The 27567-nt window shown below is 45.6% G+C and overlaps 1 long non-coding RNA gene across 1 annotated transcript in view; it reads right to left on the bottom strand.

The window, feature by feature from the left end:
- The window catches only part of LOC130367742 (uncharacterized), a 429675-nt gene that overhangs the window by 118393 nt on the left and 283715 nt on the right, over positions 1 to 27567 (bottom strand). Inside the window, exon 4 of the long non-coding RNA XR_008892153.1 lies at positions 13973 to 14037. This is a non-coding gene — a long non-coding RNA (uncharacterized LOC130367742). The remainder of the gene's footprint in view (positions 1 to 13972; positions 14038 to 27567) is intronic.

Here is a 27567-nt window from a genome sequence, read left to right as displayed (position 1 = left end):
AGACCCAATTTTTGAATTTTTACAAGGGGTAAAAGGAGAAAATGTATACTTATATTTGTAGCCTGATTTCTCTTGAGTAAGCACATACCTCATATGTCTATGTAAAGTGTTCGGCGGGCGCAGTAGAGGGCTCAGAAGGGAAAGAGCGATAAGGGGATTTTGGAGAGTACGTTTTTCTGAAATGTTTTTTGGGGGGCATGTTGCATTTAGGAAGCCCCTATGGTGCCAGAACAGCAAAAAACCCTCACATGGCATACCATTTTGGAAACTAGACCCCTTGAGGAACATAACAAGGAATAAAGTGAGCCTTAATACCCCACAGGTGTTTCACGACTTTTGCATATGTAAAAAAAAATTTTTTTTTTTCACTAAAATGTGTGTTTTCCCCTAAATTTCACATTTTTCCAAGGGTTAATAGCAGGAAATACCCCTCAATATTTGTAACCCCTTCTCTTCTGAGTATGGAGGTACCCCATAAGTTGACCTGAAGTGCACTATGGGCGAACTACAATGCTCAGAAGAGAAGGAGTCATATTTGGCTTTTTGAGAGCAAATTTTGCTCGGGGGGCATGTCACATTTAGGAAGCCCCTATGGTGCCAGAACAGCAAAAAAAAAACACATGGCATACCATTTTGGAAACTAGACCCCTTGAGGAATGTAATAAGGAATAAAGTGAGCCTTATTACCCCACAGGTGTTTCACGACTTTTGCATATGTAAAAAAAAAAAAAAAATTTCCACTAAAATGTGTGTTTCCCCCCTAATTTCACCTTTTTGCAAGGGTTAATAGCAGAAAATACCCCCCAAAATTTGTAACCCCATCTCTTCTGAGTATGGAGGTACCCCATAAGTTGACCTGAAGTGCACTATGGGCGAACTACAATGCTCAGAAGAGAAGGAGTCATATTTGGCTTTTTGAGAGCAAATTTTGCTCGGGGAGCATGTCGCATTTAGGAAGCCCCTAAGGTGCCAGAACAGCAAAAAAAAAACACATGGCATACCATTTTGGAAACTAGACCCCTTGAGGAACGTAACAAGGGGTACAGTGAGCATTTGCCCCCCACTGGTGTCTGACAGATCTTTGGAACAGTGGGCTGTACAAGTTTTCATTTTCATGGACCACTGTTCCAAAGATCCGTCAGACACCTGTGGGGGGTAAATTCTCACTGCACCCCTCATTACATTCCGTGAGGGGTGTCGTTTCCGAAATGGGGTCACATGTGGGGTTTTGTTTTTTTTGCGTTTGTCAAAACCGGTGTAACAATCAGCCACCCCTGTGCAAATCACCTCAAATGTACATGGTGCGCTCTCCCTTCTGGGCCTTGTTGTGCGCCCCCAGAGCACTTTGCGCTCACATATGGGGTATCTCTGTAGTCGGGAGAAATTGCGTTACAAATTTTGGGGGGCTTTTTTCCCTTTTACCTCTTGTGAAAATGTAAAGTATAGGGCAACATCAGCATGTTAGTGTAAAAAATAAAAAAAATTTACACTAACATTCTGGTGTAGACCCCAACATTTCCTTTTCATGAAGGGTTAAAGAAGAAAAAGCCCCCCAAACCTTGTAACGCAATTTCTCCCGAGTACAGCGATACCCCATATGTGACCCTAAACTGTTGCCCTGAAATACGACAGGACTCCAAAGTGAGAGCGCCATGTGCATTTGAGGCCTAAATTAGGGATTTGCATAGGGGTGGACCTAGGGGTATTCTACGCCAGTGATTCCCAAACAGGGTGCCTCCAGCTGTTGCAAAACTCCCAGCATGCCTGGACAGTCAACGGCTGTCCGACAATATTGGGAGTTGTTGTTTTTCAACAGCTGGAGGCTCTGCTTTGGAAACAGTGGTGTACCGGACGTTCTTATTGGGGGAGGGGGGCTGTGTAGGGGTATGTGTATATGTAGTGTTTTTAACTTTTTATTTTATTTTGTGTTCGTGTAGTGTAGTGTTTTTAGGGTACAGTCACATGGGCGGGGGATTACAGCGAGTTTCCCAGCGCAAAATTTGCTGCATCTCAAGATGCGAGAAACCCACTGTAAAAGCCTCGCCCATGTGAATGTACCCTGTACATTCACGGGGGTGGCGGGGCTTGGGGGGGTTGCATCAGCTGTTGCAAAACCACAACTCCCAGCATGCATGGTCTGTTAGTGCATGCTGGGAGTCATAGTTTTGCAACAGCTGGAGGCACACAGGTTAGGAAACACTGAGTTAGAAACAGACAATGTTTCCCAACCAGTGTGTCTCCAGTTGTTGCAAAACTACAACTCCCAGCATGCCCAGACAGCTGAAGGGCATGCTGGAAGTTGTAGTTCGGCAACATCTGAAGGGCCAGATGTTGCTGAACTAAAACTCCCAGCATGCCTGGACAGTCAGTGCATACTGGGAGTTGTAGTTTTGCAACAGCTGGAAGAGCACAAATTGGAGACCATTCTACAATGGTCTCTAAAACTGGGGCCCTCCAGATGTTGCAAAACTACAACTCCCAGCATGCATGGTCTTTTAGTGCATGCTGGGAGTTATAGTTTTGCAACAGCTGGAGGCACACAGGTTAGGAAACACTGAGTTAGAAACAATGTTTCCCAACCAGTGTGTCTCCAGCTGTTGCAAAAACTACAACTCCCAGCATGCCCAGACAGCTGAAGGGCATGCTGGGAGTTGTAGTTCGGCAACATCTGAAGGGCCAGATGTTGCTTAACTAAAACTCCCAGCATGCCTGGACAGTCAGTGCATGCTGGGAGTTGTAGTTTTGCAACAGCTGGAAGAGCACAGATTGGAGACCATTATACAATGGTCTCCAAACTGGGGCCCTCCAGATGTTGCAAAACTACAACTCCCAGCATGCCCAGACAGCCAAAGGCTGTCTAGGCATGCTGGGAGTTGTAGTTTTCAGACTCCTAGAAGCAGCAGTGAAGATCTTCACTGCTGCCTCTGAGGACTACATACTTACCTGCCGGTCCCGTCGCTGCTCGTCCACGTGGCCGGTCCTGCCGCTGATCGTCGGTCCTGCCGCTGCTCCAGGTAAGTCCGCCGGTCCCCACGTGTTCCCCCCGTGTGCCGCAGGTCCCCGCGAGCCCCTGCAGCCTTCGTCCCCCGTTCTGCCTGACTTCCAGGGGCGGGCAGTGCGGGGGATCTGAACTTTCACCCCAGATCACTGTGATTGGACCACAGGGACCAATCACAGTGATCGCTGACCAGGACCATCAATGGATGGTCCTGGGGGTGAAGCAGAAGTTGTCCCCTGCTGGAAACAGCGGGACTTCTGCCAGTTAACTGAATGTCATTTATAAACGCCGGGATGCGCGAACGCACTGCACAACCCCGCGTTTATATATGACATTCTGCGGGAAGGGGTTAATACTTAACTGGTTCCTGATAAAATCATACTTTGAATTTTTCATGAAAAGTTGGAAAATTGCTGCTTTACTTTGAAGCCCTCTCATGTCTGCAAAAAGTAAAAACATGTCAACTTTCTGATTCCAACATAAAGTGGACATATTGTATATCTGAATCAAGATATGATTTATTTGGAATGTCTATTTTCCTTACAAGCAAAGAGTTTCAAAGCTAGAAAAATGCAAAATTTTCATGAAATTTAAAACATTTTCACCAAGAAATTATGCAAGTAAGGCCGAAAATTTACCACTAACATAAAGTAGAATATGTCACGAAAAAACAATCTCAGAATCAAATTCAAAAGTAAAAGCATCCCAGAGTTATTAATACATAAAGTGACAGTGGTCAGAATTGCAAACAATGCTCCCGTCCTTAGAGTCAAGATAGGCACCATCCCCAAAGGGTTAAAACTACTTTATGACACCTTATCTTTATTCTGTAGGTCCATACGGTTACAGGGATACCCAATGTAGGTCTTATAATTTTTAAAAAGTAGTAAAATAAATAACTACATGCACCAAAATTAGTATGTTTTAAATTGTAATTTCTGATCCCTATAACCCTTTTACTTTTCCACATACGGGGATATATGAGGGCTAATTTTTTGCGCTATGGTCTGTACTTTTTATCAGTACCATTTTTGTTTTGATGGGACTTTTTGATCGCTTTTTATTAATATTTTTATGGTATATGAAGTGTCCAAAAATTCACAATTTTGGACTTTCGTATTTTTTTTTTTATGTATACGCCATTGATTGTGCGGTTTAGCTAACCTTATATTTTAATAGTTTGGACATATATGCACGCGGTGGTACCACATATGATTTTTTTTATTACATTATTTTATTAGGGGGGCTTATTCACATGTATTCTCTTTTTTTTAACACTTTTGACTTTTTTTTTTTTTATCCCCCACAGGGGGCTATACCATGCATTCTTTTGATTGCATACTGTTACGCCTAGCGCTCCGGGTCCCCGCTCCTCCCCGGAGCGCTCACGGCGCCTTTCTCCCTGCAGCTCCCCGGTCAGCGCTGACCGGGAGCACTGCCCTGTCATGGCCGTTGGGGATGCGATTCGCACAGCGGGACGCGCCCGCTCGCGAATCGCATCCCAGGTCACTTACCCGTTCCCGTCTCTTGCGGTCATGTGCTGGCGCGCGCGGCTCCGCTCTCTAGGGCGCGCGCGCGCCAGCTCCCTGAGACTTAAAGGGCCAGTGCACCAATGATTGGTGCCTGGCCCAATTAGCTTAATTGGTTCCCATCTGTTTCCTGGCTATATCTAGTCTCCTCCCTTGCACTTCCTTGCCGGATCTTGTTGCCCTTGAGCCTAGTGAAAGCGTTTTTGTGTGTTTATACCCTGTGTACCAGAACTTTGCTATCTCCCCTGACTACGAACCTTGCCGCCTGCCCCCGACCTTCTGCTACGTCCGACTTTGCTTCTGCCTACTCCTTTGTACCTCGCCTATCTTCAGCAGCCAGAGAGGTGAGCCGTTGCTAGTGGATACGACCTGGTCACTACCGCCGCAGCAAGACCATCCCGCTTTGCGGCGGGCTCTGGTGAAAACCTGTAGTGTCTTAGAACCGGTCCACTAGCACGGTCCTCGCTATCCCTCTCTGGCACAGAGGATCCACTACCTGCCAGCCGGCATCGTGACAGTAGATCCGGCCATGGATCCCGCTGAAGTTCCTCTGCCTGTTGTCGCCGACCTCCCCACACTGGTCGCCCAGCAAGCCCGACAGATTGCCCAACAAGATCACCAGCTGTCGTACTTGACCACCATGACTCAGCAACTCCAGTCGCAGCTACAGCAGATTCAGTCTCAGCTACAGCAGCAGCAACCATCTCCTCCGCCAGCTCCTGCACCTCTTCCGCAGCGAGTGGCCACTCCTAGCCTCCGCCTGTCTTTGCCGGACAAATTTAATGGGGACTCTAAGTTTTGCCGTGGCTTTCTTTCCCAATGTTCCCTGCATCTGGAGATGATGTCGGATCAGTTTCCTACTGAAAGGTCTAAGGTGGCTTTCGTAGTCAGCCTTCTGTCTGGAAAAGCCCTGTCATGGGCCACACCGCTCTGGGACCGCGATGACCCCGTCACTGCCTCTGTACACTCCTTCTTCTCGGAAATTCGAAGTGTCTTTGAGGAACCTGCCCGAGCCTCTTCTGCTGAGACTGCCCTGCTGAACCTGGTCCAGGGTAATTCCTCCGTTGGCGAGTACGCCATACAATTCCGTACTCTTGCTTCTGAACTATCCTGGAATAATGAGGCTCTCTGCGCGACCTTTAAAAAAGGCCTATCCAGCAACATTAAGGATGTTCTGGCCGCACGAGAGACTCCTGCTAACCTGCATGAACTCATTCATCTAGCCACTCGCATTGACATGCGTTTTTCTGAGAGGCATCAAGAGCTCCGCCAGGAAAAGGACTTAGATCTCTGGACACCTCTCCCACAGTCTCCACTGCAATCTGCGCCTAGGCCTCCCGCCGAGGAGGCCATGCAAGTGGATCGGTCTCGCCTGACCCTGGAAGAGAGGAATCGCCGTAAGGAAGAGAATCTTTGTCTGTACTGTGCCAGTACTGAACATTTTTTGGTGGATTGCCCAATCCGTCCTCCACGTCTGGGAAACGCACGCTCGCACTCAGCTCTCGTGGGTGTGGCGTCTCTTGATGCCAAGTCGGCTTCTCCACGTCTCACGGTACCTGTTCGGATTTCCACTTCAGCCAGCTCTCCCCTCTCAGCCGTGGCCTGTCTGGACTCTGGAGCTTCTGGGAATTTTATTCGGGAGTCCTTTGTGAATAAATTCCATATTCCGGTGACCCGTCTTGTCAAGCCACTCCACATTTCCGCGGTCAACGGAGCCAGGTTGGACTGTACCATACGTTTCCGCACGGAGCCCCTTCTTATGAGCATCGGATCTCATCACGAGAGGATTGAACTTTTGGTCCTCCCCAATTTCACCTCGGAAATTCTCCTTGGACTTCCCTGGCTTCAACTTCATTCCCCAACCCTGGATTGGTCCACTGGGGAGATCAAGAGTTGGGGGTCCTCTTGTGCCAAGAACTGTCTAAAACCGGTTCCCAGTAACCCTTGCCGTAACTCTGTGGTTCCGCCTGTATCCGGTCCCCCTAAGGTCATTAAGGACTCTGCCTGCCACAGGAAATGCCCCTCCCCCCCTCCCAGTTCCATCAGGCAAGCTTCTGTGTCCCCTCATGGCCCTCGTCCTGGTGTCACACTGCCCCGTGCCAGGTCTCGCCCTCTGCCCTCTCTCCCCATTCCTACTCCTGCGGTTCTGCCTGCCGTTGAGGAATCCCTCCATCCTTTCCCGGTGTCCTCATCCCAGGGGAGGCAGTTACCCGATAAAGAGAAGGGGAGACCTAAGGGGGGGGGTACTGTTACGCCTAGCGCTCCGGGTCCCCGCTCCTCCCCGGAGCGCTCACGGCGCCTTTCTCCCTGCAGCTCCCCGGTCAGCGCTGACCGGGAGCACTGCCCTGTCATGGCCGTTGGGGATGCGATTCGCACAGCGGGACGCGCCCGCTCGCGAATCGCATCCCAGGTCACTTACCCGTTCCCGTCTCCTGCGGTCATGTGCTGGCGCGCGCGGCTCCGCTCTCTAGGGCGCGCGCGCGCCAGCTCCCTGAGACTTAAAGGGCCAGTGCACCAATGATTGGTGCCTGGCCCAATTAGCTTAATTGGTTCCCATCTGTTTCCTGGCTATATCTAGTCTCCTCCCTTGCACTTCCTTGCCGGATCTTGTTGCCCTTGAGCCTAGTGAAAGCGTTTTTGTGTGTTTATACCCTGTGTACCAGAACTTTGCTATCTCCCCTGACTACGAACCTTGCCGCCTGCCCCCGACCTTCTGCTACGTCCGACTTTGCTTCTGCCTACTCCTTTGTACCTCGCCTATCTTCAGCAGCCAGAGAGGTGAGCCGTTGCTAGTGGATACGACCTGGTCACTACCGCCGCAGCAAGACCATCCCGCTTTGCGGCGGGCTCTGGTGAAAACCTGTAGTGTCTTAGAACCGGTCCACTAGCACGGTCCTCGCTATCCCTCTCTGGCACAGAGGATCCACTACCTGCCAGCCGGCATCGTGACACATACACTGCACAATGCGGGTTTAAAGGGTTCTCCGGTCGTAAGAACAGTTCAAACCCCGTTAACGGGACTCAGGATGTACAGGTACACCCTCAGTCCCTAAGGACTCGGGAACAGGGGCGTACCAGAACGCCCAGCGTCCTTAACTGATTAACCTCTTAAGGACCCAGGACGTACTAGTACGTCCTGGTGTTTCTCCGGTCTCTGCCGCGCCCCGGACAGAGATCGGAAGCGGATGCCTGCTGAAATGCTTCAGCAGGCATCCAGGGCAAACGCCGAGAGGGGCCATGTAGGTCCGATCGCCGCAAATCGCAAGGGAAATCGCCCCTGCGATCTGCGGCGATACCGGGCTGATCGGGTCTCTGGGACCCGACCGCCCGGTAATTTTGCATGATCCCGGCTGTCACAGACAGCCAGGACCATGCTGAAGTTTAGGAGCGAGGTGGCAAGACTGTCACCTCCTCCTATTCCATGCGATCCGTTGGTTAGTTAACCGACCAATCGCAGGGGGGGGGGGGGGGCGGTTACTTCCTCCTGCCCTGCCCGGCCCCTGGAAGTCCGGATAGGACGGAAGGAAGACCGGAGGACGCGGCGGGGACGGTGGAGTGCTGGGGACCAGCCCCGGTACTTACCTCGTCCCTGAAGACCCGGATCCCGGCGATGAAGACGGCGGCGGCGACAGGTGAGTTCCTCTTCAGCCGCGGTCGGGCCCTTTACAGCAATGCACGTCGCCGTAAAGCGACATGCATTGCTGTAATGGGACCCTGTAAACTACAACTCCCAGCATGCCCAGACAGCCCTTGGCGTCTGGGCATGCTGGGAGTTGCAGTTTTGCAACATCTGGAGGTCCACAGTTTGGAGACCACTGTGCCCTTCCAGATGTTGCAAAACTACACATCCTCAGCATGCCCTTACTGTCCAGGTATGCTGGGAGTTGTAGTTCTGTAACATCTGGCCCTTCAGATGTTGCAGAACTACAACTCCCAGCATGCCTGGACAGTTTTGGCATATTGGGAGTTGTAGTTTTGCAACATTTGGAGGGCTACAGCTTGGACACCACTACACAGTGGTCCCCAAACTGTTCTCCTCCAACTGTTGCGTAACCACTACTCCCAATATGCCCTTCGGCTGCCTGGGCATGCTGGGAGTTGTGGTTTTGCAACAACTGGAGGCACACTGGTTGGGAAACATTGTCTGTTTCCTAGCTCAGTGTTTCCCAACCCGTGTGCCTTCAGCTGTTGCAAAACTATAACTACCAGCATGCACTGATAGACCGTGCATGCTGGGAGTTGTAGTTTTGCAACAGCTGGAGGTTCCCCCCCCCCCCCCCCCTGTGAATGTACAGGGTACATTCATATGGGCAGGGGGCTTACAGTGAGTATCAGGCTGCAAGTTTGCGATGCAGCAAATTTTGCGCGGCAGCTCAAACTCGCAGCGGGAAACTCGCTGTAATCCCCCACCCGTGTGACTGTACCCTAAAAACAGTACACTACACTAACACAAAATAAAATAAGTAAAAAACACTACATATACACATACCCCTACACAGCCCCCCTCCCCTCCCCAATAAAAATGAAAAACATCTGGTACGCCACTGTTTCCAAAATGGAGCCTCCAGCTGTTGCAAAACAACAACTCCCAGTATTGCCGGACAGCCGTTGACTGTCCAAGCATGCTGGGAGTTTTGCAACAGCTGGAGACACTCTGTTTGGGAATCGCTGGCGTAGAATACCCCTATGTCCACCCCTATGCAAATCCCTAATTCAGGCCTCAAATGCACATGACGCTCTCACTTCGGAGCCCTGTCGTATTTCAAGGCAACAGTTTAGGGCCACATATGGGGTATCGTCGTACTCGGGAGAAATTGCCTAACAAATTTTGGGAGGCTTTTTCTCCTTTCACCCCTTATGAAAAGGGGAAGTTGGGGTCTACACCAGCATGTTAGTGTAAAAAAAAAAAATGTTTACACTAACATGCTGGTGTTGCCCTATACTTTTCATTTTGACAAGAGGTAAAAGGAAAAAAAGACCCCCAAAATTTGTATTGCAGTTTCTCCCGACTACGGAGATACCCCATATGTGGGCGTAAAGTGCTCTGGGGGAGCACAACAAGGCCCAGAAGGGAGAGTGCACCATGTACATTTGAGGGGATTTGCACAGGGGTGGCTGATTGTTACAGCGGTTTTGACAAACGCAAAAAAAAAAAAAAACCACATGTGACCCCATTTTGGAAACTACACCCCTCACGGAATGTAATGAGGGGTGCAGTGAGAATTTACACCCCACTGGTGTCTGACAGATCTTTGGAACAGTGGGCTGTGCAAATAAAAAATTTTGTACAGCCCACTGTTCCAAAGATCTGACAGACACCAGTGGGGGTAAATGCTCACTGTACCCCTTGTTACGTTCCTCAAGGGGTCTAGTTTCCAAAATGTTATGCCATGTGGAGGTTATTTTGCTGTCCTGGCACCATAGGGGCTTCCTAAATGCGACATGCCCCCCCGAGCAAAATTTGCTCTCAAAAAGCCAAATATGACTCCTTCCCTTCTGAGCACTGTAGTTTGCCCGTAATGCACTTCAGGTCAACTTATGGGGTACCTCCATACTCAGAAGAGATGGGGTTACAAATTTTGGGGGTATTTTCTGCTATTAACCCTTGCATAAATGTGAAATTTGGGGGGAAACACATTTTTGTGAAATATTTTTTTTTTTACGTATGCAAAAGTCGTGAAACCCCTGTGGGGTATTAAGGCTCACTTAATTCCTTGTTACGTTCCTCAAGGAGTCTAGTTTCCAAAATGGTATGACATGTGTTGTTTTTTTTTTGCTGTCCTGGCACCATAGGGGCTTCCTAAATGCGACATGCCCCCCGAGCAAAATTTGCTCTCAAAAAGCCAAATATGACTCCTTCTCTTCTGAGCATTGTAGTTTGCCCGTAATGCACTTCAGGTCAACTTATGGGGTACCTCCATACTCAGAAGAGATGGGGTTACAAATTTTGGGGGGTATTTTCTGCTATTAACCCTTGCAAAAATGTGAAATTTGGGGGGAAACACACATTTTAGTGAAATTTTTTTTTTTTTTTTTACATATGCAAAAGTCGTGAAACACCTGTGGGGTATTAAGGCTCACTTTATTCCTTGTTGCGTTCCTCAAGGGGTCTAGTTTTCAAAATGGTATGCCATGTGTTTTTTTTTTTGCTGTTCTGGCACCATAGGGGCTTCCTAAATGCAACATGCCCCCCAAAAACCATTTCTGAAAAACGTACTCTCCAAAATCCCCTTGTCGCTCCTTCGCTTCTGAGCCCTCTACTGCGCCCGCCGAACAATTTACATAGACATATGAGATATGTGCTTACTCGAGAGAAATTGGGCTACAAATACAAGTATAAATTTTCTCCTTTACCCCTTGTAAAAATTCAAAAATTGGGTCTACAAGAAAATGCGAGTCTAAAAAATGAAGATTGTGAATTTTCTCCTTCACTTTGCTGCTATTCCTGTGAAACACCTAAAGGGTTAAAATGCTGACTGAATGTAATTTTGAATACTTTTGGGGATGCAGTTTTTATAATGGGGTCTTTTGTGGGGTATTTCTAATATGAAGACCCTTCAAATCCACTTCAAACCTGAACTGGTCCCTGAAAAATAGTGAGTTTGAAAATTTTGTGAAAAATTGGAAAATTGCTGCTGAACTTTGAAGCCCTCTGATGTCTTCCAAAAGTAAGAACACGTCAATTTTATGATGCAAACATAAAGTAGACATATTGGAAATGTGAATAAAATAAAAAAATATTTGGAATATCCATTTTCCTTACAAGCAGAGAGCTTCAAAGTTAGAAAAATGCTACATTTTCAAATTTTTCATCAAATTTTGGGATTTTTCACCAAGAAAGGATGCAAGTTACCACAAAATTTTACCACTATGTTAAAGTAGAATATGTCACGAAAAAACAATCTCGGAATCAGAATGATAACTAAAAGCATTCCAGAGTTATTAATGTTTAAAGTAACAGTGGTCAGATGTTCAAAAAAATGGCCAGGTCCTAAGGTGTAAAATGGCTGGGTCCTTAAGGGGTTAAAGCGCATTGTGAAAATGCAGTATTATTAGAAATTCTGAAATTATGCAAAGGCTCTTGTGTGTGCCTTGTTCATACCAGTTTTAATCAATGTTCTATATACTGTATCTTCTGTCATCTTCGCTTCTTCTGTCCCCCTAATGTGGTCACCCTAATGTAGTCTCATATGCAGTTCTGCAGACTACATTTCCCATGAGTCTCATAAGTACTATTCGATTACAAGGGACAGATAAATGACATAATGACTTTTAGTTATAAACTTCCCTAGCTCACACTGCAGAGTCACCACTGTATTCTCTGAGATGTTTTTTGCACTGCTCTTCCCTGTTTTTGATTGATAGGCTTCTCTCTTTCAGCTCTTACATGCAGAGAGCTGGCAAATCAGTTAGCAGAGAAAGGCAGTGTGAGTCAGGAGAGTTGTATAATTCTGTAATTATGTTAGGCTAAGTTCACATTTCGCTTAGGCAATCCAACCGATTTTAGCGGAGAAAAAAAATAGTGCATGCACTGTTCTTTTTCTCAGCTAAACTCTGGTAAACTACTGGATTTCCGATGGACCCCTGTCAGGGTCCGGACTAGCGGCTGATGAGGACACTGGAGGTGGATCCTCAGTGCCAGAGAGGCGATGACGCGGGTCGTACTGGGGAATCGGTTCTAAGCATTTACTGGTGTTCACCAGAGCCTGCCGCAAAGCGGGATGGACTTGCTGCTGCGGTAACTACCAGGTCGTGTTCCCCAGTAGCGACTCGACCTCTCTGGCAGCTGAGACTGGCGCGGTACACAAGGACTAGACAGAGGCGAGGTCAGACGTAGCAGAAGGTCAGGGCAGGCAGCGAGGTTCGTAGTCAGGGGCAACAGCAGAAGGTCTGGGTACACAGGCTTGGGAACACACTATAACGCTTTTTCAGGGCACAAGGCAACAAGATCCAGCAGGGACAGGAAGGGGAAGTGGGTATATATAGTGTAGGGAGGTGATTAGATCTAATTGGGCCAGCATCAATTAACGGTGCGCTGGCCCTTTAAATCTCAGAACATCGGCACGCGCGCCCTAGGGAGCGGGGCCGCGCGTGCCGGGACGAGACAGTCACAGGAGGAGGGTGAGTAGAACGGGGCGCGATCCGTGAACGGGTCTGACCCGTCCCATGGATCACGTCCCCGCCGACACGAACACAGCAGCGCTCGCGGTCAGAGACAGAGACCGGAGCGCTGCTGTTACTACAACGCTGCGAGCGCTCCGAGGAAGCCGCGGGACCCGGAGCGCTCAGCGTTACAACCCCATTCAAGTCAATGGGATCAGTCAGGACCTGGTGAAATGGAATGAAGACAGCTACATACATGAAATCTCTGATGCTTTTCACGCTTTTGCGCTTAGTTATAGAGTGCCTAAGAGTGACTAAGCGCGAAAGCGTGAAATGCATCAGAGATTTCATGTATGTAGCTGTCTTCATTAAGTAAAGAAATCCGTTTTTATCCACATTCTGGTGCTGGACATAATTTTCGTTTTGTCAGTCAGGACCTGGTGGTAACCCTGTGGAGTCCTTTGAGCTCCAACCCGTTTTTGTGGCCGTTTGTAGCAAAAAAGAGCCGAAAGGACTCTTAACTGGACAGAGCACAACAGTGTGAACTCACCCTTAGTGACTCACCTACTTTCAACTATGCTCCCTAATCTTTAATCGGGTAAGGGTAAAGTGTCTCCTTAAGTTGGGCACCAAAAGGCATGTGAAGACTTATAGGCCATTTAGTGCTCTATACTGCTCCTTTTCTCTATCTCCCAACAGAGAAACTTTATCCTTTTAGCCCAAAGACAAAGCTAAGCTCTCTTCCTTCTGCAGGAGGGATAATTTGCATATAAGATAAGGCAGAAATTTTATTTTCAGCAGAACTCTATAGGTTTATAGATTTAGAGCATACAGAGGAACATGAAGGGGGTAGCTGGACGGGGATAGGGAATAACAATATGATCACGTGTGGGGGGGGGGTGTGGGGGGCGGTGTTGGTTGCCTGCTGGGATGCCCTCAAGTTCTTGAGAACGGGGGACCCTCTTGTTAGAATGGAGCAGCAGGCCATAAATGTGTACCACTGCTCCGTATATTCTTTATGGGTATATTCAGAGATGGCAGAGTACAATGTTCAGCTACCTTTATGGCTCCAATAGAGCATAAATGGAGTGATGAAGCCCATGGATTGGGATAGGGGACAACTTTGTGAGTTAAGACAACCCCTTTAAGGGTCCAAAATGTATGGATGCAACTAAGATGAGATGAAAAAGAGTATACAGCTAGAATATAGTTAGCATTATATGTCCAAAAATGCTGGAGTGTCACCTTATATAATGTACATTATAATGTTGTCTATTTACACCATAAATGACAAAACAATATTAAAAAATTACATTCAAAAGATACAAAAATAAATACCCACATGTAGCTATATTCCAAGTCCGAAGCAAAATCCAGGGTTAATGCCATCAGTCTCTCTTCATTTAACTGCAGAAACAGCTATCTAATTAGTAAGACAAACATTCTACCATAAAGTAAACAGCAATTTTAGAGTTTATTGTTGACAGCCTATAATTATATGCCAGAAGGCAATGTAGGGAGCCATTCACATATGGTCTAAATACAGACATATAATAGCATAGCATTCTTCACAATGCAGTATACAATATCCATGTATGTGAAGTCATTAGTGCAAATGTTACTGAAAGTATGTTAAGTACTATAAAGGCACATATATGACATAATGAATGACATTCCAAACCCAGGCCACATATGGAAAAATCATTCTACAAAGGACACCTGGTTTGACCCTATTAACCCCTTAAGGACCACAGGTTTTTCAGTTTTTGCACTTTTGGTTTTTTCCTTATCACCTTCTAAAAATCACCTACACCTACAGACTCATATGGGGCTTATTTTTTGTGCCACCAATTGTACTTTGTAATAACATCATTCATTTCACCACAAAATTTACGGCTAACCCAGAAAAAAAATATTTGTGGGGCAAAACTGGAAAAAAAATGCCATTTTGTAACTTTAGATTTATTCTGTAGCTCCATACGATTAAAATGATATCCTATTTATATAGGTTTGATTTTGTCTTACTATAGGTTATATATAGGTTTGAAATTGTCATCTTCTGACCCCTATAACTTTTCAATTTTTTCGCATACGGGGCAGTATGGGGGCTAATTTTTTGCGCCGTGATCTGACGTTTTTTTTTTATCAGTGCAATTTTTGTTTTAATCTAACTTTTTGATCACTTTTTATTAATTTTTTTATGGTATAAAAAGTAACCAAAAATACGCTATTTTGGACTTTTGAATTTTTCTGCGCTTACGCCATTGACCGTGCGGTTTAACCCCTTAAGGACCAAGGACGTACCAGTACGTCCTGAGTCCTTTCCCTTTCTATAATGCGGGGCCACGTCATAGCGGGTCGGGCCCGGCCTCTAACAACCGCCGGGACCCGTGGCTAATAGCGCGCGGCAGTGATCGCGGTGCCGCACGCTATTAACCCTTTAGACGCGGCGTTCAAAGTTGAACGCTGCGTCTAAAGTGAAAGTGAAACCATGTCGGTTAGCTCAGGGAGCTGTTCGGGATCGCAGAGGCGAAATCGCGGCGTCCCAAACAGCTGTTAGACACGAGGAGGGTCTCCTACCTTGCCTCCTGGTGTCCGATCGCCGAATGACTGCTCAGTGCCTGAGATCCAGGCATGAGCAGTCAAGCGGCAGAATCATCGATCACTGGTTTCCTATGAGAAACCAGTGATCAATGTAATAGATCAGTGTGTGCAGTGTTATAGGTCCCTATGGGAACTATAACACTGCAAAAAAAAAGTGAAAAAAAAGTGAATAAAGATCATAAATAAAAGTTTGAATCCACAGTGTCCCTTTTATGGACAGGCGACCAAAACTGAACAGCATATTCCAGGTGAGGCCGTACCAATGCTTTATAAAGGGGGAGTATTATGTCCCTGTCCCTCGAGTCCATGCCTCTTTTTATACTTGACAATATCCTGCCGGCTTTGGAAGCAGCAGCCTGACATTGCATGCTATTCTGTAGTCTGTGATCTACAAGTACACCCAGATCCTTCTCTACCAGTGACTCTGCCAGTTTAATCCCCCCTAAGACATACGACGCATGCAGGTTATTAGTACCCAGATGCATAACTTTACATTTATCCACATTGAACCTCATTTGCCAAGTGGATGCCCAGACACTTAGTCTATCCAAGTCATCTTGTAACCTATACACATCCTCTATAGACTGTACTGTGCTACAAAGCTTGGTGTCATCTGCAAAGATAGAAACAGAGCTGTTAATACCATCCTCTATATCATTGATAAATAAATTAAACAACAGCGGGCCCAGTACTGAACCTTGGGGTACACCACTAATAACCGGGGACCAATCAGAGTACGAATCATTGACCACCACTCTCTGGGTACGATCCATGAGCCAGTGTTCAATCCAGTTACAAACTAAAGTTTCCAAGCCCAAAGACCTTAACTTACCTGTCAGATGTCTGTGAGGGACAGTATCAAATGCTTTAGCAAAATCCAGAAACACTATATCCACAGCCATTCCTCTGTCAAGGCTTCTACTCACCTCTTCATAAAAGCAAATTAGATTGGTTTGACAACTTCTATCCTTAGTAAACCCATGCTGGCTATCACTTATAATACAATTATCCCCTATGTTTTCCTGTATGTAATGCCTTATAAGTCCTTCAAACAATTTACCCACAATGCACGTTAAACTTACCGGTCTATAGTTTCCTGGGGAAGACCTAGAGCCCTTTTTGAAGATTGGCACCACATTCGCCTTGCGCCAGTCCCTTGGCACAATACCAGACACCAGTGAATCTCTAAATATCACGAACAGGGGTACAGATATTACTGAACTTACCTCTCTAAGAACTCTTGGGTGTAGTCCATCCGGCCCTGGAGATTTGCTTACATTTATATCACTTAACTTACCTTGTACCATCTCTACATTAAGCCAGTTCAGTACATTACATGATGTGTTACCAGCACTGACCTGTACATGATGTGTTACCAGCACTGACCTGTACATGATGTGTTACCAGCACTGACCTGGCCAATGTCAGCTCCTTCTTCCATAGTATATACAGAACTAAAGAACCCATTCAGTAGCTCCGCCTTCTCTTGATCGCCCGTGACAACCTCCCCATTATCATTATTAAGGGGTCCTACATCCTCTGTCCTTGGTTTTTTTGTATTTATATATCTAAAAAAATATTTAGGATTAGTTTTGCTTTCTTTGGCCACCTGTCTCTCATTTTGAATTTTTGTTGTTTTTATTACATTTTTACAGATTTTCTTAAGCTCCTTGTACTGTTTAAATGTTATAGCTGACCCCTCAGATTTGTATTTTTTGAAGGCTATTTTTTTGTTGTTTATTGCTCTTTTAACATCATTTGTCAGCCATGTAGGCTTTAGTTTTAATCATTTATATTTGTTCCCCTTTGGTATATATTTAGCTGTATAGTTATTTAGAGTTGATTTAAAGATGTCCCATTTACCTTCTGTATCAGTATTTGACAACACCTCCCCCCAGTCTATGTCCTGTAGTGCAGCCCTCAGCACAGGGAAATTTGCCTTTTTAAAGTTATATGTTTTTGCCTTCCCCGCCTGTCTTTGTTTTCTACATTTTAAGTCAAAAGTAACTATATTGTGGTCGCTATTACCAAGGTTTTCCCGCACAGTTACATTACCAACCAGCTCTGCGTTGTTGGAAATGATCAGATCCCACAAGGCATCACTTCTTGTTGGGTCCTCCACAAACTGGCCCAGAAAATTATCCTGCAATAAATTTAGGACTTGCCGCCCCTTTGTAGTTTTAGCCAGCCCCCGGCCCCAATCTATATCTGGATAGTTAAAATCTCCCATTATTACCACTGTACCTGCCCGGGCGGCCCTCTCTATTTGTTTATGCAGCCGACCTTCTATCTCCTCAGTGATATTAGGGGGTCTGTAGATTACACCAAGTATTCTTTTTTCAGTATTTCCCTCCTTTTGTAATTCTACCGACAATGATTCCACAACCTCAGAATCATCACACATTGTGTTGTTTAATTGTTCCCTTTATTTTTTTGAGCAGTGTATATATGCCATACAACTTGTGAGTCTATAATGTGTGGCTTTGACACTATATTTACTCTGTAATGTCTTGTCTACTGTACATAAATGCAATTTTACATTTAATTATCTAGTTGCAGCCACTGGAGACATTAGGATGGACTTATAATCTATTTACACTCGTCATTACACATCATAATTATGGACATGGATAAGCTCAGGGGGAGGCTTATGGAAGTTGGGGAAAGAACAAACATTCTTAGGGTATGTTCACAAGTGCATATTTTATGCAGCAGAAAATATGCACGTGTGAACATACCCTTAAAGAGAAAACAATAAATTAAAGATACTATTAGGGTAGGGTCACACGTAATGGATCCGCAGCATATCCGCAGACTGCGAATCGGCCAATGACGGACCCTAGCGTGTGCCTCCAGCTGTGCCTGCCTGCTTGTAGTGGCAATCCGCTGCTACAAGCAGCCACACAGCGATCTGCAAGTCGCCGATGGCATGCACACTGTACTCACAGACATCACAGCAGCTCCACCTGCTCCCTGAGCTAGGCCGAGAGCAGCCGCGATATGTGCGAGTATACTGTGCATGCGCCGAACACTGTATGTCTGCTCTTAGCGGCGAATTGGAGGCACACTGTAGGGTCCATCATCGGTGGATCCACTGCATAAAATACGATGCGGATCCGTTCTGTGTGACCCTACCCTTAAGGTAATTTATATCTTGTTGTAGAAATGTGCTGATCTAGGGGATAAGGTGAGTAGGTCTAATATTAGATGTATTGGCTTTTCCGAGAGTTTAGAGGGCAAGGACTGTATAGCTTTTAACTTCAAATAGAGAATAGAGAAAAAAAACAGATATGGTCGCACATGTGCCACATGCACTATGAACTAAGGCTTCTAAGCAAAATGTATTAAACTAACAGGTTGTTAGTGTACTTTTTGATCATGAAGTGCAAGCCCGCAAGCCACATCAGGGCCACTTGAAAGTAGCGGGTCCCTTTCATCCCTAGCATAAAATGGTGCCGCACTGATCAGCGACCACCACCGCGGCAACACCAGGGTCCACGGGGGTAACGACCCCACTGGCAGAGCAGCCCCAATGCCACCCGACCAGAAAGAATAGGGCCCTATGTAAACTGTAACTTTTATTCAGAAGCACATTGGTCTTGGTATTCAGATATATTCTTTATGGAATGAGCCCACAGGACCACACTTAAAGCATGCCTGTTTTTCCAGGTACTTTTAAGATTAAAGGGAACCTGACATCGGATTTTACCATCTATAATATATGGTGACGCATTATATATGGTAACATCTATTTTAATACGATTTTTCCTCGCTGGCCCGCAAGTAGCCCCCTGGGCTGGGAGCCCTCCTTCCTAGTTCCGTCTCCTTGGGCTGTAATCACACCCACTCAGCGTGATTGACATTCCAGTCATGGCCCATGTCATTGCTTTGCTCTGCCTGTTTAGGGCACAGAGCAGTGACTCGGGCCGTGATTACAGCCAGGACTAGAAAAGGTAGAAGAGGATAGCCACTAAGGGAAACCTTTCCCAAGTGTAATTAATATATGGTAAAATCTGATGTCAGGTTCCCTTTAAGCTGCCATTATATGACTTGTATATGCCATTTTTCAGAAGATTTGTGCTCTGCAGTCTTAATCTATAATTTTCAGTTCTTCCAGAACTGGTGTGAGGAGCCTACGTCTATGAAGTAGTAAACAATCTATAATGTGTTTAAAGCCCTGGGCTGAACTCTTTCACAAACAGAGTTGTCATTTTACTGTCTCTCTGTGTCTTGTGTGTGTGTTTCCAGGCACTCCCTGTCTCCAATATAGACTTGTATTTGAAAAATGTATGGAAGCAACATTTCAGTACTATCCAACAATACCCTATTTACAGGCACCAGAATGTATATAGAATCCATAGCACAATAAAGGAACACCAATACATATATAAATTCTATACGTCCTTTGCACTCTCTTTAGAATTCTGTGAATACAGTGTTTCTCTCATCTTACAGATTCCTAATTGCCCTTTGAGATCTGTTGGCTGGGGAGGCCACTGCCTTAAGCCGAAATCCCTGTCATGTTTTTGGAACTATTCCAGGACTTTTCTAGCCTTGTGGCACAAAGCATTATATTTTCGAAAGAGTCCATTGGCAGATGGGAGCACAGCTGCTGTGAGGGAAGCACCTGATCTGCAACAATGTTAAAATATCCCGTTCTACTCAAATATTTTTGCGCTTCTATCAAGGGACTGTGAGCAAAAGCATCAACCACATTTCATCTTACTGCACTGCCACAAGTAACTTGCAGGATTGATCTATGACCTTATGAGGTATTCTCCCTATCTTTGTATAAAAAAAATAAAAACATATAAAATTCTAGTTTAAGGGTGTGTTCACACGCTAGAAACCCGCTGCGAGTTACACTACCATTAATTTGAATGGGTCCGAGGTCAGTCCGCAAATCTGACACTATTACGGACTGTCTGTGGACCCATTTAAATCAATGGTAGCGTAACTTGCAGCGGTATTCCCACAGCGGGCAACACGCTGCTAGTAATAGCGTGTGAACGCACCCTAAAGCATTTTTCTAGACTGCTGGGACTCCCAATCACCAGCATGTACTATGTACTTGGCTTGTCACGATGCCGGCTGGCAGGTAGTGGATTCTCTGTGCCAGAGAGGGATTGGCGTGGACCGTGCTAGTGGATCGGTTCTAAGTCACTACTGGTTTTCACCAGAGCCCGCCGCAAAGCGGGATGGTCTTGCTGCGGCGGTAGTGACCAGGTCGTATCCACTAGCAACGGCTCAACCTCTCTGACTGCTGAAGATAGGCGCGGTACAAGGGAGTAGACAGAAGCAAGGTCGGACGTAGCAGAAGGTCGGGGCAGGCAGCAAGGATCGTAGTCGGGGGCAACGGCAGGAGGTCTGGAACACAGGCTAGGAACACACAAGGAAACGCTTTCACTGGCACAATGGCAACAAGATCCGGCGAGGGAGTGAAGGGGAAGTGAGATATAAATAGGGAGTGCACAGGTGAACACACTAATTGGAACCACTGCGCCAATCAGCGGCGCAGTGGCCCTTTAAATCGCAGAGACCCGGCGCGCGCGCGCCCTAGGGAGCGGGGCCGCGCGCGCCGGGACAGGACAGACGGAGAGCGAGTCAGGTACGGGAGCCGGGATGCGCATCGCGAGCGGGCGCTACCCGCATCGCGAATCGCATCCCGGCTGGAGACGGTATCGCAGCGCACCGGGTCAGTGGAGCTGCCCGGAGCGCTGCGGTAGCGAGAGAGAAGCGAGCGCTCCGGGGAGGAGCGGGGACCCGGAGCGCTCGGCGTAACATGGCTATTTTCACTACTACCATATACTTTAAATGAAGTAGAGGGGTAAACTCTATCTAGTCGCAGTCTTGTAGTTGAAGGATTCGGGGGTCCCCTATTTTGATGCTCAGTATTGGTCCCAATGACCATATTCTCACCAATACAGGGGATAGGTAAAACAGGCCTTGGACCAGAATATCCCTTTAATAGCATAATTAAGTCAAGTTCCCTCTGAAATATTCATATGCAATTTCCTCTTTCACCACATCTAAAATTTTTCACATTTTTGGCATTAAATGTGGCTCCCGACTATCACTGAAAGTGCTGTGTTGCTCACAAGGTAACAAAAAAATGAATAAAATAGATGTGGACCCCAGCACTGACTAGTATGTACAAAAGTGCACTAAGCTGCAACTATTGGACGTTCATCTGTGCAGGGATAACTGCAAAAGGGCCACAGAGCTGGTGATAAATGTATATTCGGTGAATTAAAGTTGAGCATGTATAATGCTGCTAGATTAACGTTAACCCCTTAAGGACCAGGAGTTTTTCCATTTTTGCATTTCATTTTTTCCTCCTTACCTTTAAAAAATCATAACTCTTTCAATTTTGCACCTAAAAATCCATTTGATGGCTTTTTTGTAACTTTGTAATGACATCAGTCATTTTACCCAAAAATCTATGGTGAAATGTTAAAAAAAAAATTATTTTTTATTTCATTTTGTAACTTTTGGGGGCTTCTGTTTCTACACCGTACATTTTTCGGTAAAAATGACACCTTCTCTTTACTCTGTAGGTCGATACGATTAAAATGATGCCCTACTTATATAGGTTTGATTTTGTCGTACTTCTGAAAAAAATCATAACTACATGCAGGAAAATTTATACGTTTAAAATTGTGAAGTTTGAATCTGAAGTTTTTACCTGTACTTTTTGATCGCTTTTTATTCATTTTTTCATTATATAAAAAGTGACCAAATATGCTATTTTGGACTTTTTAATTTTTTTGCGCGTACGCCATTGACCGTACGGTTTAATTAACAATATATTTTTATAATTCAGACATTTCCGCACGCAGATACCACATATGTTTATTTTTATTTACACTGGTTTTTTTTTTAAATGGGAAAAGGGGGGTGATTCAAATTTCTATTAGGGAAGGGGTTAAATGGCCTTTATTCACTTTTTTATTCCACTTTTTTTTGCAATTTTATAGCCCCCTTTAACACTGCACAGGCTTATCTTTTACATTGATCAATGATTTCTCATAGGAAATCATTGATCAATGATTCTGCCGCTTGACTGCTCATGCCTGGATCTCAGGCACTGAGCAGTCATTCGGCGATCAGACAACAGGAGGCAAGGTAACAGACCCTCCTGCTGTGTCACAGCTGTTCAGGATGCCGCAATTTCACCGTGGACATCCCGAACAGCCACCTGAGCTAACCGGTAATGATTTACTTTCACTTTAGACGCGGCGTTCAACTTTGAATGCCGTGTCTAAAGGGTTAATAGCGCGCGGCACCGCGATCAGTGCCGCTTGCTATTAGCCACGGGCCCGACCCGCTATGACACGGGGCCACACCATGGCCCCGCGTTATAGAACGGGAGTGGACTCAGGGCGTACAGATAGGCCCTTGACAGGTTAAAAGGGTACTCCGCCCCTAGACATCTTATCCCCTATCCAAAGGACATCTTATCCCCTATCCAATCTCAGGGTCCCGCTGCTGGGGAGCCCTGAGATTGCAGCTGCGGCACCCCGCTATCATTACAGCACAGAGCGAGTTCGCTCTGTGCGTAATGATGGGCGATACGGGGGACGGAGCAGCGTGACGTCATTGCTCCGCCCCTCGTGACATCATGGCCCGTCCCCTTAATGCAAGTCTATGGGAGGGAGCGTGATGACCGCCACGCCCCCTCCCATAGACTTGTATTGAAAGGGGCAGGCCGTGACGTCATGAGGGGCGGAGCCGTGACGTAACAATGCTCCGGCCCCTGTATTGCCCGTTATTACGTGCAGAGCGAACTCGCTCTGTGCTGTAATGATAGCGCAGTGCCGCAGCGGGGATCCCAGGGCTCCCCAGCAGCGGGACCGCGGCAATCAGACATCTTATCCCCTATCCTTTGGATAGGGGATAAGATGTCTAGGGGCGGAGTACCCCTTTAAAGGGGTACTCCGGTGGAAACCTTTTTTTTTTTTTATCAAGTGGTGCTAGAAAGTTAAACAGATTTGTAAATTACTTCTATTAAAAAATCTTAATTCTTCTAGTACTTATTTACTGATGAATAATACAGAGGAAATTATTTTCTTTTTGGAACACAGAGCTTTCTGCTGACATCATGACCACAGTGATCTCTGCTGACATCTCTGTCCATTTTAGGAACTGTCCAGAGCAGCATATATTTGCTATGGGGATTTTCTCCTATTCTGGACGGTTCTTAAAATGGACAGAGATGTCACCAGAGAGCACTGTGGTCATGATGTAAGCAGAGAGCTCTGTGTTCCAAAAAGAAAAGAATTTCCTCTGTAGTATTAAGCAGCTAATAAGTACTGGAAGGATTAAGATTATTTAATAAAAGTAATTTACAAATCTGTTTAACTTTCTTGCACCAGTTGATTAAAAATTTTTTTTTTCTAGCGGAGTACCCCTTTAACCTGTAAATGACCAAGGGCATATACTTACGCCCCTAGTCCCGCTTCCGTGATATAATGCGGGGTTACACGGTAACCCCGCATCATATCACGGTGGGCCCGGCATCATAGTGAAGCCAGGACCCGCCGCTAACAGCGCACGGCACTGATCGCGGTGCCGCGCCCTATTAACCCTTTAGCCGCGCGCTCAAAGCTGAGCCGCGCGGCTAAAAGTGAAAGTAAAATGTGCCGGTTAGCTCAGGGAGCTGTTCGGGATCGCCGAGGTATAATCGCGGCATCCCGAACAGCTGTACTTCAGGAGGAAGGTCTCTTACCTTCCTTCCTGCAGTACGATCGGCGAATGAATGCTTCAAGCCTGAGATCCAGGCTTGAGCATTCAATCGCCGAAAACACTGATTGATGCATTCCTATGGAAATGCATCAATCAGTGGTAAAGATCAGTACACGCAATGTTATAGCCCCCCCTGGGGGCTATAATATGGCATAAGAAAAGTGTAAAAAAAATAATTAAGCCTTTCAATGATCCCTTCCCCTAATAAAAGTTTGAATCACCTGGCATTTCCAAGAATAAAAAAAAAAAAAAAACAGTGTAAATAAAAATAAACATATGTGGTATCGCCGTGTGCGGAAATGTCCGAATAATAAAAAATATAACGCTTTTTAAACCGAACGGTCAATGGCGTACACGCAAAAAAATTCAAAAGTCCAAAATAGAGTATTTTTGGTCACTTTTTATATCATGAAAAGATGAATAAAAAGCGATCAAAAAGTCCGATCAATGCAAAAATGGTACCGACAAAAACTTCAGATCACGGCGCAAAAAATGAGCCCTCATAGCCCCCTGAACATGGAAAAAAAAAAGTTATAGGGCTCAGAAAATGACAATTTTAAACATATAAATTTTCCTGCATGTATTTATGATTATTTTTTCAGTAGTAATACAAAATCAAGCCTATACAAGTATGGTATCATTTTAACCATATGGACCTAGAGAATAAAGAAAAGGTGTCATTTTTAACAAAAAATGTACTACGTAGAAACGGAAGCCCCCAAAAGTTACAAAATGGCACTTAAAAATTTTTTTTGTCGCACAATGATTTTTTTTCTGTTTCGCCGAAGATTTTTGGGTACAATGACTGATGTCATTACAAAGTAGAATTGGTGGCGTAAAAAATACGCCATAATACAGATTTTTAGGTGCAAAATTGAAAGAGTTATGATTTTTTTTTTTTTTTTTAAATCATGTTTTATATGTGTTTTTTACGTTTGTAAACCTGGCCACTAGGTGTCACCCTATATGGCTCAGGATTACTTTTCCTCCCGTGACGTTCAGCACGTTTGGACCAACGCTGGCCCGGCAACGTGGCCCAGCGTGGTCCGAAGCGGGGATATTTAAATTTCGCGCGCCACGCACACACAAGCACTGTGCTCGCTCTCTGCCTGTTTCCTATACAGGCAGAGAGTGAGTACAGCGATCATGTGCGCACGGCGCGCAAAATTTTAATATCCCCGCCCCCTGCATCTCCCTCTCCTCATTCATTGCAGCACGCGAGCTGCAGGAAAGAGAGAGGAGACGGGCGGAAGAGAGCCCCGGCCAGGCTTCAGATGACGTCGCACCTGCCGGGGCCGCCCACTTCCTGCCCTCACCAGATAGCTCAACTCTGAGCTCCTGCAGCCGTTTTTCCAAAGGTATTTTTATGGGGATTTGGGCAGAAATTCAGACAGGGATAGATGTAGTTAGGGTCAGGGACAGATGGGGAGGGGGAATAGGGAAATTTTATTTAGTGATAGCTATTCTTTAAGTGAATGGGACCAGTTCTAGCATCAATTTTCCCTCCGGAGCACGCCGAGGGGTAAACGGCCAGAAGCCTGATATACAGTCATGGCCGTAAATGTTGGCAGCCCTGAAATTTTTCAAGAAAATGAAGTATTTCTCACAGAAAAGGATTGCAGTAACACATGTTTTGCTATACACATGTTTATTCCCTTTGTGTGTATTGGAACTAAACCAAAAAAGGGAGGAAAAAACAGAAAATTGGACATAATGTCACCAAACTCCAAAAATGGGCTGGAGAAAATTATTGGCACCATTTCAAAATTGTTGAAAAATAAGATCGTTTCAAGCATGTGATGCTCCATTAAACTCACCTGGGGCAAGTAACAGGTGTGGGCAATATAAAAATCACACCTGAAAGCAGATAAATAGGAGAGAAGTTCACTTAGTCTTTGCATTGTGTGTCTGTGTTTGCCACACTAAGCATGGACAACAGAAAGAGAAGAGAACTGTCTGAGGACTTGAGAACCAAAATTGTAGAAAAATATCAACAATCTCAAGGTTACAAGTCCATCTCCAGAGATCTAGATTTGCCTTTGTCAACAGTGCACAACATTATCAAGAAGTTTGCAACCCATGGCACTGAAGCTAATCTCCCTGGGCATGGATGGAAGAGGAAAATAGATGAAAGGAGTCAATGCAGGATAGTCTGGATGGTGGGTAAGCAGCTCCAAACAAGTTCCAAAGATATTCAAGCTGTCCTCAGGGAGCATCAGTGTCAATGCAAACTATCCGTCAACATTTATATGACGGATAGTTCGGAGTACCCCACAGGAGCACCCCACTGCTGACACAGAGACATTAAAAAGCAAGACTACATTTTCCCAAAATGAACTTGAGTAAGCCAAAATCATTCTGGGAAAAACGTCTTGTGGACAGATGAGACCAAGATAAAGCTTTTTGGTAAAGCACATCATTCTACTGTTTACCGAAAATGGAATGTGGCATACAAAGAAAAGAACACAGCACCTACAGTGAAATATGGTGGAGGTTCAATGATGTTTTGGGGTTGTTTTGCTTCCTCTGGTACTGGGTGCCTTGAATGTTTACAAGGCATCATGAAATCTGAGGATTACCAATGGATTTTGGGTCGTGCAGTACAGCCCAGTGTCAGAAAGCTGGGTTTGTGTCCGAGATCTTGGGTCTTCCAATGACCCCAAACATACGTCAAAAAGCACCCAGAAATGGATGGCAACAAAGTGCTGGAGAGTTCTGAAGTGGCAGCAATGAGTCCAGATCTAAATCCCATTGAACACCTGTGGAGAGATCTTAAAATTGCTGTTGGGAAAAGGCGCCTTCCAATAAGAGAGACCTGGAGCAGTTTGCAAAGGAAGAGTGGTCCAACATTCCGTCTGAGAGGTGTAAGAAGCTTATTGATGGTTATAGGAAGCCAATGATTTCAGTAATTTTTTCCAAAGTGTGTGCAACCAAATATTAATTATTGGGTGCCAATAATTTTGTCCAGCCCATTTTTGGAGTTTGGTGTGACATTATGTCCAATTTGCTTCTTTTCCTCCCTTTTTTGGTTTAGTTCCAATACACACAAAGGGAATAAACATGTTTATAGCAAAATGTGTTACTGCAATCCTTTTCTGTGAGAAATACTTCATTTTCTTGAAAAATTTCAGGGGTGCAAACATTCATGACCATGACTGTATGTGAACCCAGCCTAAGACTGATGAAGAAAGCTGAGTTCTATTCTGTTCTCTTTGGCAATCCCAAAGATTTTAATATAATTAATATGTAATAACAGTTTTTAAAGGGGTTATGCAGTGATTTAAAAAAAAAAAAAAATATTTAGCATTCTTCCTGGGCTGCACAAATGTAACTTTTGCCACTCTCCCGATGCCGCTGGAATTGGTTTCCTGTATTCAGCTCTGGTCTTCTTTTGACTTCTGGTGCCGGACACATAGCACTGAACTGAGCTAATGACCAACCAAGGCCTCGACTGTTGTTAGGATGAGTGACAGTGTAATGCAACGGGCCTGGACACCAGGAAGAAGGCTGGGCGGTGCCCGTTACATGACATGCTGCTTAGTCTATCACTAGGTCAGAGGGGACATCGCTGCAGCCACCGATTAGCTC

Source organism: Hyla sarda, chromosome 4 (assembly GCF_029499605.1).
Source record: "Hyla sarda isolate aHylSar1 chromosome 4, aHylSar1.hap1, whole genome shotgun sequence".
Taxonomy (NCBI): domain Eukaryota; kingdom Metazoa; phylum Chordata; class Amphibia; order Anura; family Hylidae; genus Hyla; species Hyla sarda.
Note: the sequence above shows the minus strand (reverse complement) of the source record. Positions and strands in the feature narration are given on the sequence as shown.